The sequence below is a fragment of the Dysidea avara genome, chromosome 12, assembly GCF_963678975.1.
Source record: "Dysidea avara chromosome 12, odDysAvar1.4, whole genome shotgun sequence".
Taxonomy (NCBI): Eukaryota; Metazoa; Porifera; class Demospongiae; order Dictyoceratida; family Dysideidae; genus Dysidea; species Dysidea avara.
This window is the reverse complement of record NC_089283.1, coordinates 20,081,348-20,099,429: the sequence shown is the minus strand read 5'-3', so window position 1 is coordinate 20,099,429 and position 18,082 is coordinate 20,081,348. Positions and strand designations below refer to the sequence as shown.

The 18,082-nt window shown below is 39.0% G+C and overlaps 1 protein-coding gene across 6 annotated transcripts in view; it reads left to right on the top strand.

The window, feature by feature from the left end:
• Window positions 1-18,082, top strand: part of LOC136240103 (DNA replication licensing factor mcm7-like) — a 105,604-nt gene that overhangs the window by 86,289 nt on the left and 1,233 nt on the right. For 2 of the 6 annotated variants that reach the window (XR_010693653.1, XR_010693656.1), the window contains exons 5-6: window positions 17,045-17,222; window positions 17,574-17,669. The exons of 2 other annotated variants lie outside the window; for them this stretch is intronic. The gene's annotated coding sequence lies outside the window, so the exon portion shown is untranslated. Of the gene's footprint in view, window positions 1-17,044; window positions 17,227-17,573; window positions 17,670-18,082 lie in introns of all 6 variants that reach the window. 2 more of the 6 variants (XR_010693655.1, XR_010693654.1) reach the window with 2 other exon arrangements.

Sequence of the window (18,082 nt, the reverse complement as noted above, 5' to 3'; positions counted from 1 at the left end):
GAAGCAGCCAAGAATGAATGCTGATATGTGACCGAATTTTGGAAAACCGTCGATATACGCACAAGAGTACTTTTGTAATAAAACGCATTTAAAAACTATGGGTAAAAAACGCAAGCTCTAGAAAAAATTATGCAAGTTTTTATCACCTCGCTGGTGGGCGAATTAAGCCGCCAATGAATAAATCCTGGGCATCATCGTGTTCGCCTGTCCATAGGGAGTACAAAAATCTTTGTTGCATCTCTCTACACGAGACGATTCCAAAGTTACAGACGTTTGTTTACATTGCGGTGACGAAAGAATTTACCGACGATCGTTTTTCAGTGAATTTGCCTTCCTTCTCGAACAAAGAAGCATGCCTGGGGAAACAACTATACCTTGGTGGATGCACAAATGCATGGCGAACACAATGAGCCAAGATTCAGTTCCGTACGTCGTTGTATCAGTAAGTTATAATGGTTTATGTAAGCGCCTGTAGATTCTTTTCTCGATAGCTTCTGTACTTATCAAATTATTTGCTCATCCGGCTGTCTAGTGCTGTATTTCCAATGCTCCTTAACTTAGGAAGCTGAAACTTGGCTAGTCCATTCCTCTGTCCCTGTAGAAAACAAAGAACAAATAAAATGCATTTTGAAAATTGTGCGGATATCGACGGTTTTCTAAAATTAGGTCACATATACAACTAATTGGAATTAACAAAAAGTTTAACATTCTAAAGACGGCCAAATTACCAGCCAATTAGAGTTAAAAGAAATCAATTTATGATGCAGCTAGGGTGAATGTAGAACACAGCTGAAAGATAAAGGTTCGATGTTAAACTTTTTGTTAATTCCAATTAGTTGTGTATATCAGCATTCATTCTTGGCCGCTTCAGACATCAGCTATTTCAATTGCCAGTTACTTTCATGGGTGCACTTTTTTACAGCCAATGCAAGGTGTTCTTGCATGGATTAAAAAATTTTAGTATGAGTAAGATTGATTCTTGGCCGCTCCAGATATCACCTCTTTAAGTTACCAGTTATTTTTACTTTTATGAAGTCTTTCCCTACAACTGAGCTGTTTTTAATTACATTGGATTACAGGTACTTGTAGTTTCTTGGACGCGCCTTTTTTTACAGCGAAGGTGTTTTTGAGGTGGATATCACTCATTTTTGTTATAGTGATAGTCCCACTGAGGGAACAACAAAATTGTTAAAAATTTAATGGTAACATTTAGATGACTGATATTTGGAAATTAGCAATAATATCATTATCTTGGAGAGTCAAACATGTGCACCTGTCATCTTGTTTGACGAAGGCATGCACATTACAGACTGTTCACACTGTAAATTTGGAAGTATGAATTTACAGTGTAGAATAGACAGACTGTTCTATTAGAGTATAGATCTATGTTTACTGTGGCATTCATTTACTATTAACAAAATTTTACAATATCTCATCTGTGGTAAATGCTTTAGATTATGCTCATAATTAGCAAGTGCCTAATTAGTTCACAATTACTACACAGCTAGCTATTGACTGTTCTATTAGAGTATATTTATCTTTTTTATAATATTATCTAATTCAAAACAGCCAAGCTGTAAAAAAAGAGTGCGGCCATGAGAAAGGCTATGGTGAAAAAAGATGCGAAATCCAAGGTGGCGGCCAAGAAATGGCTGTGATGGTAGTAGGTTAATGGTAAAAATTTTAATAACGACAATTCAGGTGAATTTGGTGCCGCTTGGTTTGGCACAAAATTCACCTGAATTGTCGTTATTAAAATTTTTACCGTTAACCTACCATCACAGCCATTTCTTGGCCGCCACCTTGGATTTCGCATCTTTTTTCACCATAGCCTTTCTCAGGGCCGCACTCTTTTTTTACAGCTTGGCTGTTTTGGATTAGATTTCACTTTTTTTTGTATTTGTATATCCCAAAGCTGGCCTATGGCCGGCTTTAGGGCTTTTTAACCTATCATTTTTTTCTTTACTACAGGAAGAAGAAAAGATGAAGCAGGGTGATTTCTTTGTAGCTGACCTCTCTGCAAGGTGATCCTTCTAGCTTATCTCTCTACCGGATGACTTGTTTGTAGCTGAACTCTCTACAGGGTGATTTGTTTGTAGCTGAACTCTCTACAAGGTAACTTCTTCTAGCTGATCTTTCTACAGGGTGATTTGTTTTAGCTGAATTCTCTACAGGGCGATTTGTTTGCAGCTATACTGCTGAACTCTCTAGAATGTAACTTCTTCTAGCTGAACTCTCTACGGGTGGCTTGTTTCTAGCTGATCTCTCTACAGGGTGACTTGTTTCTAGCTGAACTCTCTACAGGGTGATTTGCTTGTAGCTGAACTCTCTACAAGGTAACTTCTTCTAGCTGATTTTTTTACAGGGTGATTTGTTTGTAGCTGAATTCTCTACAGGGCGATTTGTTTGTAGCTGAACTCTCTACATGGTAGTTTCTTTGTAGCTGAACTCTCTACAATGTAACTTCTTCTAGCAGAACTCTCTACAGGATGACTTGTTTCTAGCTGATCTCTGTACAGGGTGACTTGTTCCTAGTTGAACTTTCTACAGGTGATTTGTTTGCAGCTGAACTCTCTTATATGCTGGTTTCTTTGTAGCTGAACTCTCTACAAAGTGACTTCTTCTAGCTGATCTATCTACAGGATGACTTGTTTCTAACTGAACTCTCTACAGTGTGATCTATTCATAGTGGAACTTTCTACTGGGTGATTTGTTTGCAGCTAAACTCTTTGCATGGTTGTTTCTTTGTAACTGAACTCTCTACAAGGTAACTTCTTCTAGCTGATCTCTCTACAGGGCAATTTGTTTGTAGCTGAATTCTCTACAGGGTGATTTATTTGAGCTGAACTCTCTACATGATGGCTTCTTTGTAGCTTAACTCTCTATTAGGTACCTTCTTCTAGCTGATCTGACTACAGGGTGACTTGTTTGTAGCTGAATTCCCTACAGAATAACTTGCAATGTAATATAACTGAGTAAATTATAAATGTAGCTGAATGCTTTATTAGGGTGACTGTTCTATTAGAGTATCTCAATCTCGCATTTGCTGCACGCAGTTGCCTTTCAAATCACAACGCAGTGATTTGTAATCCGATTCTTCTGTACTACAGCAAGGAGTTTCTATGATGATTATTCCAGCCACATACTTATTTTCAGCTCGTTGCTCTAAGTGGTTTGCCTGGTAGACACGAAAACTAATAGTTTTTTATTCATAAAAATCGATCGCGTAAGTTTGACACAGGTTGGGTTTTGTGTCATATCTCCATGGTCTTTATCCCAATTTCTTTCAAACCACAAAAAGGCACTCCTACGATGGTTGCTCCATCTACATATGACTTTTCAACTGATTCCTCCAAGGGGTTTACCCTGTAGGCATGACAGACCTTCGACCTTATTTTATGCAAATAATCGGTCATAGCTCCGTGAATGTTCATCGGATTCCTACCAAAGTTGGTATGGAGATCCGCCTTAATGCGCCCTTTACGTGTGCCAAATTTCAGCCCAATGCAAGCACGCATTCGTGTTTTATGGCGACTTTTTCAAAGTGTGCGAAATGAAGATGAAGAAGAAAAAATGAAGAAATTAAAACAAAATTTTGTTCACTCGTATCTCGGAAATGGCTCAAGCGATTTTCTTCAAATTTGGTATGTAGACTCCCCTAACTGGGCGGCACGTCTCTAGCAAATTTGGTTCCAATCGGATAAGGGATCACAGAGCTACATAGGTGTGAAAATTGCGTTTTCTTTCTTCCTGTTAATATACTCACGGTGTGGAGCGCCGACTTCTTGGGCCGCACGACACACTACTGTGTGTCTTGATTTACAAAATATATCTGTGGAATACTTCAGGCATCTTATGCTCAAACTTAGCTAAGTGTTAACTGGATGCGTAATAAATTACTACACAGCTAGCTATGCATAATTTTGACTGAATTCATAATACAGACAATTTATTGCGCAAGCACTGATTGATGGTAATACGATGCAATGCTTACCAGCAGCTATAGTGATCTTACTTAGTTCACTGCAGCTATATACATGTAAGTCTCAGATTACATTTCAAGTGTTTTTGTGTTGTGGCACTGTAGGGAAACATTATGCATCTCCTCGTCTCAATAACTGCATCATCATCATATTTAGATCAACTGTTGTAACTGGATTGACAAGGTGTACAGATTTTCAAGTCATATAAAATCAATAAAGAGGGATCAGTAAAAAGGATGGAGGGAAACCAACAAGATATCAGATAATTGAACAAGAATTATTGGAGGAACAGTCAAAATGCACTTAAATAAAACATCTTAATTAATATTCAAAACTCTTTGCTGATACAATAACCATGAACTCTGCTCTGATAATTATCTTATCATTGTGTTGAACATTATATAATTCGATTCTTAGTGTGGAGCTAGAGCCTTACATTTCCCAGGCCTCATAGTGCATGGAATAGCAATTTATACCGGCAGATGAAAGAATACTTTGTATACACAACCTGAAAGCTAAATACATATAGTCATTATTATCAAGAGTCCATACAAGCATATAACAAAAGAGTTCATTTTAATATGGGACTCTAACTATCTTTTGGACAATGTAAATAAGGCATCAGAGGATACAACCAGTGCATTGAGATCTGAGCCTTTTTGACTAGAACTTTCAAACTTGATGAAGCAAATTTGGTCACTGAAGGACTAGCTAAAAATTTCAGTAGCTATACTCAGCTAAAATTTTCTGAGGGAGTATGTCCCAGAGGTCCAGACTATATAGACCAGTTGACTTAGCCTTAGCTACCACTTTCATCTTACTCTGGTGCCCCTGATGTATCAGCAGCATAATAGAGTAGCTATAGAAAAAGCTAGTTAATGCCATAGGCATAGCTAGGGGCGGGCATTTGCCCTACCATCATGCGTTCTATGCGACCATATGCATCATCACAAAAAATCCAATAGCTAGACTATAGTACACACTTACCGCATTGCTGAGCCATGACTAAAGACAAGTACCACACAAGACTGACAATTATCACGTAATATATTTAGGGGAAGTCCCTTGGAATGTCCCTGCAACACCCCAAGCGGACACATGTGATACACAGTTTTAATTAAAATTGAACAAATGTTGTTTAAAATGGCAGTCCAAGAAGGAGAGTGAGAGTAACGAGACTGATTAATCAACATTAAGTCTTATTATAACTGGATTTCATTTCATGGTGAGGTGTACTTTAATGCAGAGGTCGTACACCATTGCTGAAGTATTAAAGAACCCGTGAAAGAATAATGCACTTGTCAATTTCAGGCCCCACCCCCGGGGAGGGTGGGGGAATACAGGGGATTTGACAAATTGTGGTGTCAAATTCCCCACTACTGGGGCAAAATCGGCTGTCAAATCCCCACTATGTCCCCACCCCCATAGTAGGGGATTTGACAACACCTCAAGGATGACTAAGCGCATATTTCATGTATGCGACTAGTAATAAATTAATATTAATTACTTGACTAACCTTTGACGTGTCCAGGGAGGTGCAGCACTGGTCGCTCTTCGCCACCGACCAACTGTTGTTGGTAGTGGTGGTTTTGGTATGTGTACCTGGTCCCGGTTGCTGGGTTTGATTTAAATAATTTTCTGTCCTAAGATTTCTTTTTGGGATCAATTGCCTACCGGGTCTTATATTTTTATTTTCCAGATGTGCTGATACTTGGGCAGGGAAGGACTTTGGTGCCCAGAGGCATTCTACGCACCAAAAGCCTTCCTTTAAGCCATGATTGGGTTCAAATACTAAAACAACCATCCTAGAGACCAGGTACTATCACATTCCCTCTATCAGGAATGGAGATGCTGCGAATGCAGCTAGAGCTTTTTACAAAAGCTCTGTTTTTTCAGAATGGCGAGACCAGCATTGGCACTGGGCGGCCGAATGCTGATCTGGATTCTGAGAAGTGTGGAAGAGGCAGCATTTGCTAAGAAGCAGTGTGCTACACTCTTCGCAACGAGGGGCTGACACTGACCAGCTGTGGCAGAGCTGCGTGCCAAGACTCCTGTTGGGGGAGGTGGCATTGACTCATGAGGGGGGTGGGGGGGGGGGTCACATGCCAGGCACTCCCGTTCTTGTATCACATCTGTTGGGGGAGGTGACATTGACTCATGAGGGGGGTGGGGGGGGGGGTCACATGCCAGGCACTCCCGTTCTTGTATCACATCTGTTGGGGGAGGTGACATTGACTCATGAGAGTCGCATGCCAGGCGCTCCCTTGCTTGAATTACATCTGTTGGGGGAGGTGACATTGACCCATGGAAGTCACATGCCAGGCACTCCCTGCCTGCAGTGAGCAAAGGAGTGCATCGTGTGTATCAGTAGCTGTAACAACAACAACAAAAAAAAATACAGTATGCAATATTGGCTAATAACTGCAACAGCTTTGGCATGGCAGAGCTGTGGAAGTTCTGGTATTGGTCCGTGATACAGTCTCCTGCCAGGTACTCCCTTGCGTTTGGCATCGCTGCTTGGTAATGGCCCATGATAGTCTCCAGGCTATACTACCACTTAGCATTGGCAGTATAATAGGTTCACCTGCAGGGAGCTAATGAGTACATCAATGCACAAGTATGATAGCATCATGTGATAACAATACAACAGAGGCGCAGTACTGGCTAGTTGTATCACCACCAGTGTGCCTGCTCGAAGGAGTGCTACCACTGAAGCGATTAATAGAGGGTGGAGTGCAATGTATATGTATATATATGTGTGTGCTATACCCTGTATGTGGATCGACCACGTACATTTTTATTGGAATTTATTGTTGTAGGCATGATGTTGCTGTGAAAACTGGTATGTATGCATAAGAGGGATGGGATGGGAGGGTAACACTTGTCTAACAACTAACGCCACGTGCTACTGCGCATGTGCTAGGATTCTTATTAGTGCGTCGTTATTCTTATTAATGTCTTGTGTCTAAGAGTGGATGCTCGAGGCCGCCATCAAGTTCAACATTAACTTTGTTTAAAGGTATTTTAAACTACATTTAATATTAATTACTTGACTAACCTTTGACGTGTCCAGGGAGGTGCAGCACTGGTCGCTCTTCGCCACCGACCAACTGTTGTTGGTAGTGGTGGTTTTGGTATGTGTACCTGGTCCCGGTTGCTGGGTTTGATTTAAAGAATTTTCTGTCCTAAGATTTCTTTTTGGGATCAATTGCCTACCGGGTCTTATATTTTTATTTTCCAGATGTGCTGATACTTGGGCAGGGAAGGACTTTGGTGCCCAGAGGCATTCTACGCACCAAAAGCCTTCCTTTAAGCCATAGAAAGGTGAGCACCCCCCACCAGGCACGGGTGGGGGGGGGGGGGGGGAGACCTTTCACCCAAGTATCTAGATTATGTGTTTTGGAGATACCGGCTGTTTGGGAACAGCAGGTGTGTATGCCAACAAATTGTGTAGGTCAACCGTTATAGTGTGAAGTAGCAACAAGAAGTGACTGTACAACACTATCAATATGACATATGCAGTACTATTAGACAGTCCTTAGTACATATAAATACACCAATTGCATGCTGAGGTTGTCAAAAAGGAGTCAGCGATGACCAGCTGCGATGATCTTGGACATATTTGCTACCTCACTGGGAGGAGGTCTGATATTATGTGTTTTGGAGATACCGGCTGTTTGGGAACAGCAGGTGTGTATGCCAACAAATTGTGTAGGTCAACCGTTATAGCGTGAAGTAGCAACAAGAAGTGACTGTACAACACTATCAATATGACATATGCAGTACTATTAGACAGTCCTTAGTACATATAAATACACCAATTACATGCTGAGGTTGTCAAAAAGGAGTCAGTGATGGCCAGCTGCGATGATCTTGGACATATTTGCTACCTCACTGGGACAAGAAGTAATGTCAAATCCCCACCTGGGGTGTGGGGACGCCCAGGGGTGGGGGCATGAAATTGACAAGTGCATAAGAGTCTGGAGTGGAGGTTAACGAACTGATTAGATCGAGGATTAGATCAACATCGACACACACCGATTAACCGCATTTGCAATATTTTAGAGTCCCGCCATGCGAAAACTCCTAGTAGCTCCACTAGCTCGTATTATCTCATGGCAAGATTGTAGTGACAAGGTGTACGGACCAATTACCAAAAAACTGTGGCTATCTTATCATTTGCCACTTCCATCATCATCAGAAGTCTTGGAACTTTGGCTGCAGATGAAAAGTCAGTAAATGAATCTGTGTCAGATATCAATGTTTGTATGAAAAAGTATACCCATTCACATGTTCTGGTCTAAATTACCAAATTGAACATATGAAGAAGTTTGCTGCATGGGATGGACATTATTTTGTTTAATCACGGAACACTGTCATTTTCACAAACTAACCTGCAGAACTAATTCACAGTGCTTTTGTTCAATTGTAACACTAATATAGTGAAGGTTAATAATGGCTGTCAAGATATCAAAATAGATCAGAGCGTTCCTTTCCAAATATCTGGCATTCAATTCGCCATAGAAAAAGTAAGTGATTTTGAACCTTAAAATGACGAGCTTAAATTTCCTGATTTCCTTCTGCTATAGCTCATCTTAATCACTATTCACTGCTATTTCCAAATCTGGTTTGGAATCTGAGGTATTTATCATGTGTCGACTAACGGCACCCAGAGAGGCAAGCATACCGCGCGCACGTCACCAGAATCCTGAACAAAGTGGATGACACACTGGCCAATGACTTCGACGAACTAGCTCTGACTTATTTGAGAACTGCCAATACTCAGCTAGAGAAAAGGAAAGAGCAAATCACTGCCCTTGATCAACGAATCATTGACCTTATACAGAACCCAGATGAACTAGAAATAGCCATCTTAGATGCAGAGGAACTACAAGATCTGATTATGGAGAAAATCAATGAACTGAATCAACGAGTGGAGATGCAATCAAGACCGACTCACGTTGTCCCTGCAGTGTCATCAAGTGACAAAGTAACCCAAGAAGCCATCCATGAGAATGTGAGTAACACAAATAACACACCTCAGTCAATTAACACCATTATCAATGACACACCTGTAGTTAGTGCTAGTACTGTAGCAGCTAGTGACACCATTGCAACCACATCATTAACACTTGAGTCAGCCATTTCTAGTATACCACCCGTGGTTACATCACTTGAATCAATCCCACATCCAATTTCAGTGACATCAGTTTCCCACCCACTTGTGAGACATGAACATAATTCAGGATCGCCTCCACTGATACCAGCAAACATGACTCAACACGAACCATTGTCAACCTCTGTTTATAGCTCACTACCGTTACCACCCTTGTCAACCCTTAACTTTGTGAGCAGTACCTCATCAACCTTGCCACCTGGTTGCCATGGTGTCATTAGTTTTTTTCACTGATGAAGTAGGAACTCTCGAGACAGTAACATCACAGTCTGAGCAGGGACCATTAATTTTGACAGCTATGAGCAGGGACCATCAATTTTGACAGCTATGAGCAGGGACCATCAATAAAAGACCATTAGCATATCAAATGTGATAAAATGGTATGGGCAGTTATTCAGCTGAGTGAATCCATAATTATAACAGCTTACAAAACTTTCTAGTAAACGAAAAGATCCATTCATACTATTGATTAGCCAATAGTTAAGAGACAATGGCCAACATTATCAACCAAAGGACTACGCAGCCAAAAGCGTATGCAGCTACTGCGTGCAGTATGTACATCTTTGGGGGTAATTAACATGGCCAGGTCAGGAATATACCCTTATCTGTATGTTTGGGACCTGCTTGACATGGAGTCTGTATGGCCTACTTTGATAGGTTAATTGGCTTAAAGTATGCTTTACTACCTGTAAGTGTTGAAACTGAATGAAAAAAAAGTATTTTCAATAATGATATTATTGCACAATTCCTTACAAGTGTTATCAATAGTTCAATATTATACAATATTTACCAAACATAATTGAAATTAGTCTTTATAAGTAAGAGCTGCTTCATAGCGATAAAGCTACAAGTGGATTGTGATGTAACAACAGGTTCATCATCTTTATTGCACTTGGCAGGCAAATCATAGGAGCAATGCATTGTAGGCCAATATTAGTCCCCTCCTTCACGAAGAACCAAGCATTCAAAATATCATGGACTTTTAATGGATACGCAAGTATTTTATCCTGGCTTGTGCAATTGTGTTGGGTTTTTGCATATCTGGTCACAAATTGTATTTGGTTTTTATTATATTTGATCATTTCAACCTTCAAGTGCCGTTATGCGTACCCATACTTGACATTACCAGAATTTGAGGTCACTTGTGTTAAAAAGGTTCTTGGACTAGTGATGTGATCACAACGTTGGAAAGTTGCAGTAGCAATTAATCTACAACTATATTCTAACACATTGGCACCATAGTATACACCAGACTACTATAACTGCTGATGAGCCGTGTGACATAGTACAGTACTCATTGCACAAGTTCTTGCAATTATAATAATAATATAATACTATACATAACGTATTTCCCTCTGTATGCAGGTGTGTGGATATAGTAAACAAAGTACTATATATATAGCTATGTATAATAGTGCTATATATAGCTATGTATAATTCAACAAGGTACAACAAACATTCCAATACAATACCATTTTATTGGTTTTTAGTCAACATCTTCCAACAATTCTTCCATTATGAGTACATCACATGGGAGATGCGGTGTTACTATAGGATATTTTGAGGTGTCATCGAGATCAAAACCACTACATGGTCTCAGGTAGATAAGGTTATTTTGTATCAGCGCATTGACAGACTCTTTACCCAGCTTTGTGCATAATTCGTGATAGCACATGCTGTGGCTAACTGAACTTATCATTTTCTGCATCACAAAAAGCAGGTCATTTTCTTTCCAATCTGTGGGAGGAAGCAGAACCTGGGTAAATATACCCCTTCGTAAAGCTACAAAGCTCATCTGATAGGGCTTCACAAAGCCTGAAGAGGCTACATAACACTCATATGTAGTTTGCAATAAGTGCATGCATCCCCCACATACTGCATATGCTTCATCAAATCGTAGTGGTTGAAGATTCTTTGTGGGCATCTGCATCTGTTCCCAAAATTGCATTGCTTCGTCTTTAGGTAAGTGTCCAACTAAAAAGTTAGAGAAAGATCCACTGTCTATGTAGTCAGAAACCCACTTATGAAAAAAGCTGTCACTACTTGACATAATAACATGAAAATTGTACTCTTCTTTAGTGTTGTGAACAATCCACTAAAGAAGGTCATTTAACATGGTGTAGCCATTTTTATCATCTAACAACATACTCAAACGATTGGCCTCATCAATAAACAAGATGGGAGTTGGAATTCCATTTCCTCTCAGCCAACTCCAATTCGGTAGTGCTTTCGATAAAGCTTGAAGGGCTTCATAAAACTTGTGCCGCACATTTTTTGGATTGATCTCTAATGTAACATCTGCAATGCTAAGTTTGGGATTAATGTCTCGAATCGAAGTGACCAAATGCTTCCACCAGGAATTCAACTCTTCAGTGATGTGATATGAGAATGCATCGACGTCCCTGAAAGTACAGTTTCTCAAGTTAAGAGACACGACTGATGGGCATGGCTTATTTTTCTTTAACTCTTTCTGCACTTCAATAGGGCTGTTTTTCCAGAATGAACTGGTCCGCTTACCACCAAAAACTTTGGTCTGCCCTATAGAGAATCGTAGAAAGACTGAAGCTCTTTTGTGCGATTGAAGAAAGTCTTTACAGTACTGTTTCGTCTAATGAAATATGATGTTAGTCCTGGAAATGAATGAGAACGATTCTGTCTCACTGCCTTCAACAGGCTAACTGCTATCACGCTAACTAGAGCACAGGACAACTGGAAGGACCGGAGCACGTATGACACGACCACACACAAACCTACAAGTTAGCAACCAGCTTTCAATTGTTCTCGAAAATTCATGACTTGACAATCTTGTTATAATTTTTAGTTATGGGAAGTGGTCAAGTTCCCGCCCACCCAATTAATTAATTAAATTGGAATAACGGTGATTCGTTCAAGGATTCATTATTATCGAATTTCAGTTCCACTACCATTTAGAGTACCAAGAAAATGTGTTGTTCTGCATTTTATTGTAGTGCACCATTAACGGCGAAGGCTTAAGAGCATGATGACTTTAATTTGTATCCTTATAACTGTGTTTTTGTGATGATTTTTTGTAGCACTTGCTGGATATGTGACTAAGTCACTAAGGTCATATCGGACATTTTTCCGCATTTGCGCACGGAGTCGTGTGTTCTATTAGGGATAAAGTAAAGCATGGGAGACTGAAATGACACGATACAAAGTGTAGTGTTAGTTTCTAAATGTTTCAGGATGTTTGAATTTATAATTTGTTCAAATAGTTTAGAGACAATGGAAGTTAGTGAAATTGGTCAATAATTGGAAGGTTGTTGTCGGTCACCCTGTTGGAAGATTGGTGTAATATTTACAGATCGCCACTCATCAGGAATGACTCCAGAGTCTAAGGAGCACTGAAACAATGTTCTTAAGAAGGGAGATATAACAACAGCTGTTTCTTTAAGTACTCTTCCATGTATTTGATCGGGTCCACAAGCTTTGTTGGGGTTGATATTAAGCTAGTCATATATCTGTGTGGACGTCAAACATGATGAGTGATGACTCTATTCATGTGAGTATTGACATACCACAACTCCATGACCCTCTATAATGGGAGAGGTCACATGTTACTCCAACTCAATGAGTCCTGATTCTTACAGTAGCTTCCTACATGGTACAAGGTGTGCCTCCTGTGTTCCAGGTACAGGAAATTGTTTCTGTAGTCAATGTTACTTTTATTGATTTTAGTGAGGACTGTGGCAACACAATACAAGGTATATAAAGTTGTTTACTATTGTCAGTGGTCACAGTGATGGACAGTGTACCCTGGAAATGATGGTATTGCTATTAGCAACTGAGTGTGTGTCTGCAAGTTTCTGGTGCGTAACATGATATACTGTAGTGAGTCAGTTATTTTATTATCCATGTAGACTTGATTGTGTTACCAAAATTGTGTCTCAAGGTACGTAAAGTGGTATAGTGTTAGTGAGATGTTATTATTATTATACATAATATAGGATTGATTGTTGCTAATGGCAACAGAATAGTGGCAGGCTAGGTGCGCATGTGTATTCGACTAATTGTTCCTCCTGTGTTCTAGGTATGTGGAGTTGTGGCCTATTATTCAGTAATGATGTTATTATGCGCTAGGTTAAAAGAGACAGTGTCTGTGTGGACTGTAACTGTACTACTTAGCATTTTGATGTGTGCGTGTTTTTAACTTATTGCTTGAACGGTTTGATTGCTTGTAGAATCATTTTTATGTGCTTATTGTGATTGTTGCTTTAACGGGATTGTTAAAATTATTATTGAATTCATCACAATACATATAATGGCAACATTGTTTCATAGATGTTCAAATATGGTTACAAGCTTGGGTAATAAGATGTTCTAAATTGTGGTGTGCATACCTGTAAGCTGTCACATAAGCTGATTAAGCTTTCACTATACGTATATAATGTGCCCTATAAATTTAGTGCAGCACTGTGGAGAGACTGGATAGCTATTATACCAACATACAATTTTATTATTTGCAGCTCATGTGCCCACATGACCTATCCTCTTACCAGTTATGGTAGAGCAGTAGGAGGCTAACATGGCAACACAAAATCTAGTCATAGTCAGGTGTGTGGTCTCAAACTCAGTAGTGTTACTATATAGGTTTTAAGAGATAATACTTGCAGGTATGTACTATTATTCATAGTGAACAATGGTGTTGCTAATGGCAACACAATAGAATGTGTGTTGCTATGGTTACTACCATATTGTTGCTAGGGCTTTTGCCCTATGCCTGTCTTCCTGAGTACTTTACTTGACAGTGTAGAACAGCCTTACGCACAGTACCACAGCAGCAGCAGCAGCAGCATTGACTAACCAAAATTAAATTTTCTCTCCATTTGTACATGTACATAGGATTCTACATTCACCTAGCAATATACCTGATTTCCTTTGTAAATTGTGACCATTTTAGTACACGCTTAGCAAGCTTGTTATATACTTGCTGTACAAACAATTTTGATCTTTCTGCTTTTACTATAATTTGTAGACCTGTAGTTCTTAAAGTTCAGCATGTGAGGAGTTGAAACTTCACCAGAGGATACCTCAATATAATACTATAGTGGCCACGTCAAGGTAATTAGAATATATGATCTATGCCTGTGATGTGAGACTAAGCCTTCTGTATGTTTTTATGGTCACCTTTTGTGCATAGGTTATGATGAAGCTGTATGACGGGCTAGCTATACATTTGTAGAGTTTTTATGGATTCTCTAGCTCGATCATTAACCGATATCAGCTACATCAAGCTAGTATATGTGACTGAATTTTGGAAAATCACCCATATGGGTGTGCATGAAATAATTAGAATTTTCATGTTTAGTGGGTTGTTAATAAGAGCAGGGCACAGTTCTGAAAGTATTTCAAGAATTTTCTTGTAAGTTAAGGTATTGAGAATGGCTTAAAACCATCAACAAGTAGATTTGCACTATTAAGTTTGTGATTGATTGTTAAATATTTTAGGTGTCAAATGCGCCCATATGGGTGATTTTCCAAAATTCGGTCACATATATTGAGATCTAGAGTCTCTTAACATATCAGCTTCTGACACCTTGTGGGGGGTAAAGTGATCATATAGCCATACCATGCGTACGTTCTCAGCCACACCTCTTTTAGCTAGGTAGTCAGCGGTGTCAGCCAGTGATAAGACTATAGTACATAGCTATAGCTACACTTATGGTAGGAGTGTATAAAGGCTGGATAAGTTGTGTACTTTCATATAGTTATTGCAGAAATTTGCAGCTGACTAGCCTGAGTCAGTTTTTGTCAACTTTATGATGCTACTTGACTGCATAATGGATTATTTATTTCAGCTTTACAGTGACCAGCACTGAAGGTCTGACAGCAACATGTGATTAATCAACAACAACAATTTTTGGTAGGATACATTTCCTTTATTCTCTGAACGGTTTAATTAAATTATGAATTTTTTTAACAGTGGCACTATGGTACACCAGAATCTGCAAGTATTATGGGGGCATCATCACTTAGGATGACACACTTTTGTGTCCTTTTTACTTCAAACCCATGTACAATGTCAGTTTGGAGATATTCTTGGAGAAATTAGCCGAGTCGCATTATTCCAGCAAGTATTTTTAAATTTTGTATTTCTAGACTGCAACCATGTATCACTACAACAATAGACGTATGACATAAACAAACACCAATATAGTAACTGACCAATTTTCATACGAGTTGATGCATTGCTTCTGCCTCAAAAAAAAATGCACTTTACTGTGTTTGATAATAAACCGTTTGTGTTTGATAATAAGCCATGCCTCCAATAATATTTATGACCATGGACACCATTACCACGACATATACAGTACACCCACTATTTTAATAATTCAAATTGCATTGTTTAGTATACAGCCATGTAACTATGTAATGGAATGACTGAGCGAAATAAGTTGTTAACCAATTGTAACAGCATGGTATTTCCATAGTGGAACTAATCACCATTATCCTTGAAAGATACAATAACTAACCAGCCTCTCATCAGTTTTCCCACAAAGTCTTCACGACAGGACCTAGATAATATAACCACCCATTGACGCCGCCATAAAAATTAGTACTAATTGGCTGACAGCTGCTATTTTTGATGAATAATAACCATATTAAGCAGCAGCACTAATCACTGGTTCAACCATATTGTGGGGACTTACTTTTTGGCTTGCGCATGTGCCACTTATCTTCATTGCTGTCGCCTTGACTACCTTTCACAGTAAAGTTCAATTAACGCTCACTTTGTATGATTCCTCCGCTATTATCGTGTGGTTATACAGTGCTTTGAATTAACAACCTTCTCAATAACACCTGCACGAGGTAATTCCTATTCTAACAGTTTCGTGACACATGCGCCAATATAACATCATCCATTATCACCCATCAAAAAATGATAACCTATTATTAAGCGCCTAACCCGTAACCTTAAATAGGACTAGAATATAAAACTTAAGAAGGGTGTGCATAAATACAAGAAAACCTGTAACTTGAAAGTGAATGTTTGAACATTTTATTAGTGAATGTTTAAAGGTAAATTTAAATATTCGTCCCAGCCCTAGTTTAAAAAATGGAATAATTAGCTAAAACAGCACCTAATTATTCACACTGCTTACAAGAATTAACATTGAGAGAAATTCTGATCCCTACCACTCTCTTCACATATGATTGTGTACATCTATGATGAATACTGTAATAGCACATAAGAAATGTGGTGGTTGATAATTGTGATTGCTCATTCCTTTAAAGTGTATTGAAGCCTATGGGAGTGACAGGTAAGAAACCTTCATATGAGCCTAAACTGTACCATTGATTCTTATTATGAGAAGAAATTGTGTCTTTAGGTTATAAGCTTCACAATGCTATATTGTTCATTAAGGTTAGCTGTGTTGTTAAGCAACAATTTCATCACAGCAGAAATCCTTTTCAACATGTCAAAGTAAAGCTTCCTGCTACACTTAGATGGCTGGGAACAAGAATATGCTACAAAATTATGTTATCACTTTGACACCAATCATCAGTTTCAACAAGAGCTACCACAAATTATCAATGCCAACAAGTATCAAGCAGGTACCTGCATGGCAACAGTAGCACAGTAGTTACAAACTTTGGCTAGAGGTCTGGAGATCCAAAGTCTCAGTAATCTTCTTTAACTCCCTCCTCCCCCCTTTTTTGATTCTTTTTTTTTGTTTGTTTTACTTGGCCATGTATTGTTATGGAGCTGTCTTTCATCATTTACTCTACATTAAGTGACACATTGTAGTAGGTTTAATGTTGCATAGAGGCCTCCCAAGGATGCTGCAAAATCCATGTAAATTAATATTCATTACCACAGAGTGAATGCTTTAGTTGTTAAAATTATTTTATTTCCTCTTAGCCAATACATTGCAGAGTGCAAGAGGAAACAGCCAGTTATACCGGAGGGTCTCACAGACTACATTGTGGGAGCTTATGTAGAGATGAGGAGAGATGCTAGGACACAAACTAACCAAACATTCACTTCAGCTAGAACACTACTAGCCTTGCTGAGATTATCGACTACACTGGTGTGTAATGTAGGTAACAAAGTGCTTCAAATCTGTGCGTGTGTGTGTGTGTGTGTGTGTGTGTGTGTGTGTGTGTGTGTGTGTGTGTGTGTGTGTGTGTGTGTGCTCACATGTAGTGTATATGTGTGTGTTCCTGAATTGACTTCCCTATGCCATCATCTTTAATTGCTCAACTAAAATGTCTTTCTCCAGTCAAACATCTAAACAGCATTGACACACATACACCCAAATTGAAGCATACTTCAGTAATGTCAAAACTAAAAAGCATGTTGTCTCACAAAACAAAAATGTTACTATCTTGCTTGTAGCAGTAGATGTGTAGTGAAGTGTTTTTATATTTTGATGATTCTTTACTGACAGGCTCAGCTGCATGGTAGAGAAGGAAGACATCAATGAAGCATTACGTCTGATGGAGATGTCCAAACAGTCACTGTATGAAGATGATACTAGTTCTCAGTAAGACAACCTGTACATGTACTGTTCATTGTATAGAACTAGTGTATATACTGGAACCTGTTAATGTGCAGTGGCGGATACAGGGGGTTGCAATGGTTTCAGCTGAAACCTCCTCTGAAAGTAGTGCATGTGGGTGAAGTGTTCATTTATGATTCATGTGGGTGATAAAATCACCAACAGTTATACATAGTGTATTACATTGGGACTTTTTCTACTGGCCAAACTTCATACTATTGCCTTTCAAATCGCTGAAAATTCCATTATGACCTTTAAGCGTGTTAAGCACCTCTAAAAATAATTATCATTTTATTGATTACAAGTGCAGTTTTGTTTCAAAATTTTCTGGATTAGTAAGATTCAACTATGAAACAATGTTGTGGAGTGATTTTTACTGATTTGTTGCTAGCTAGTTT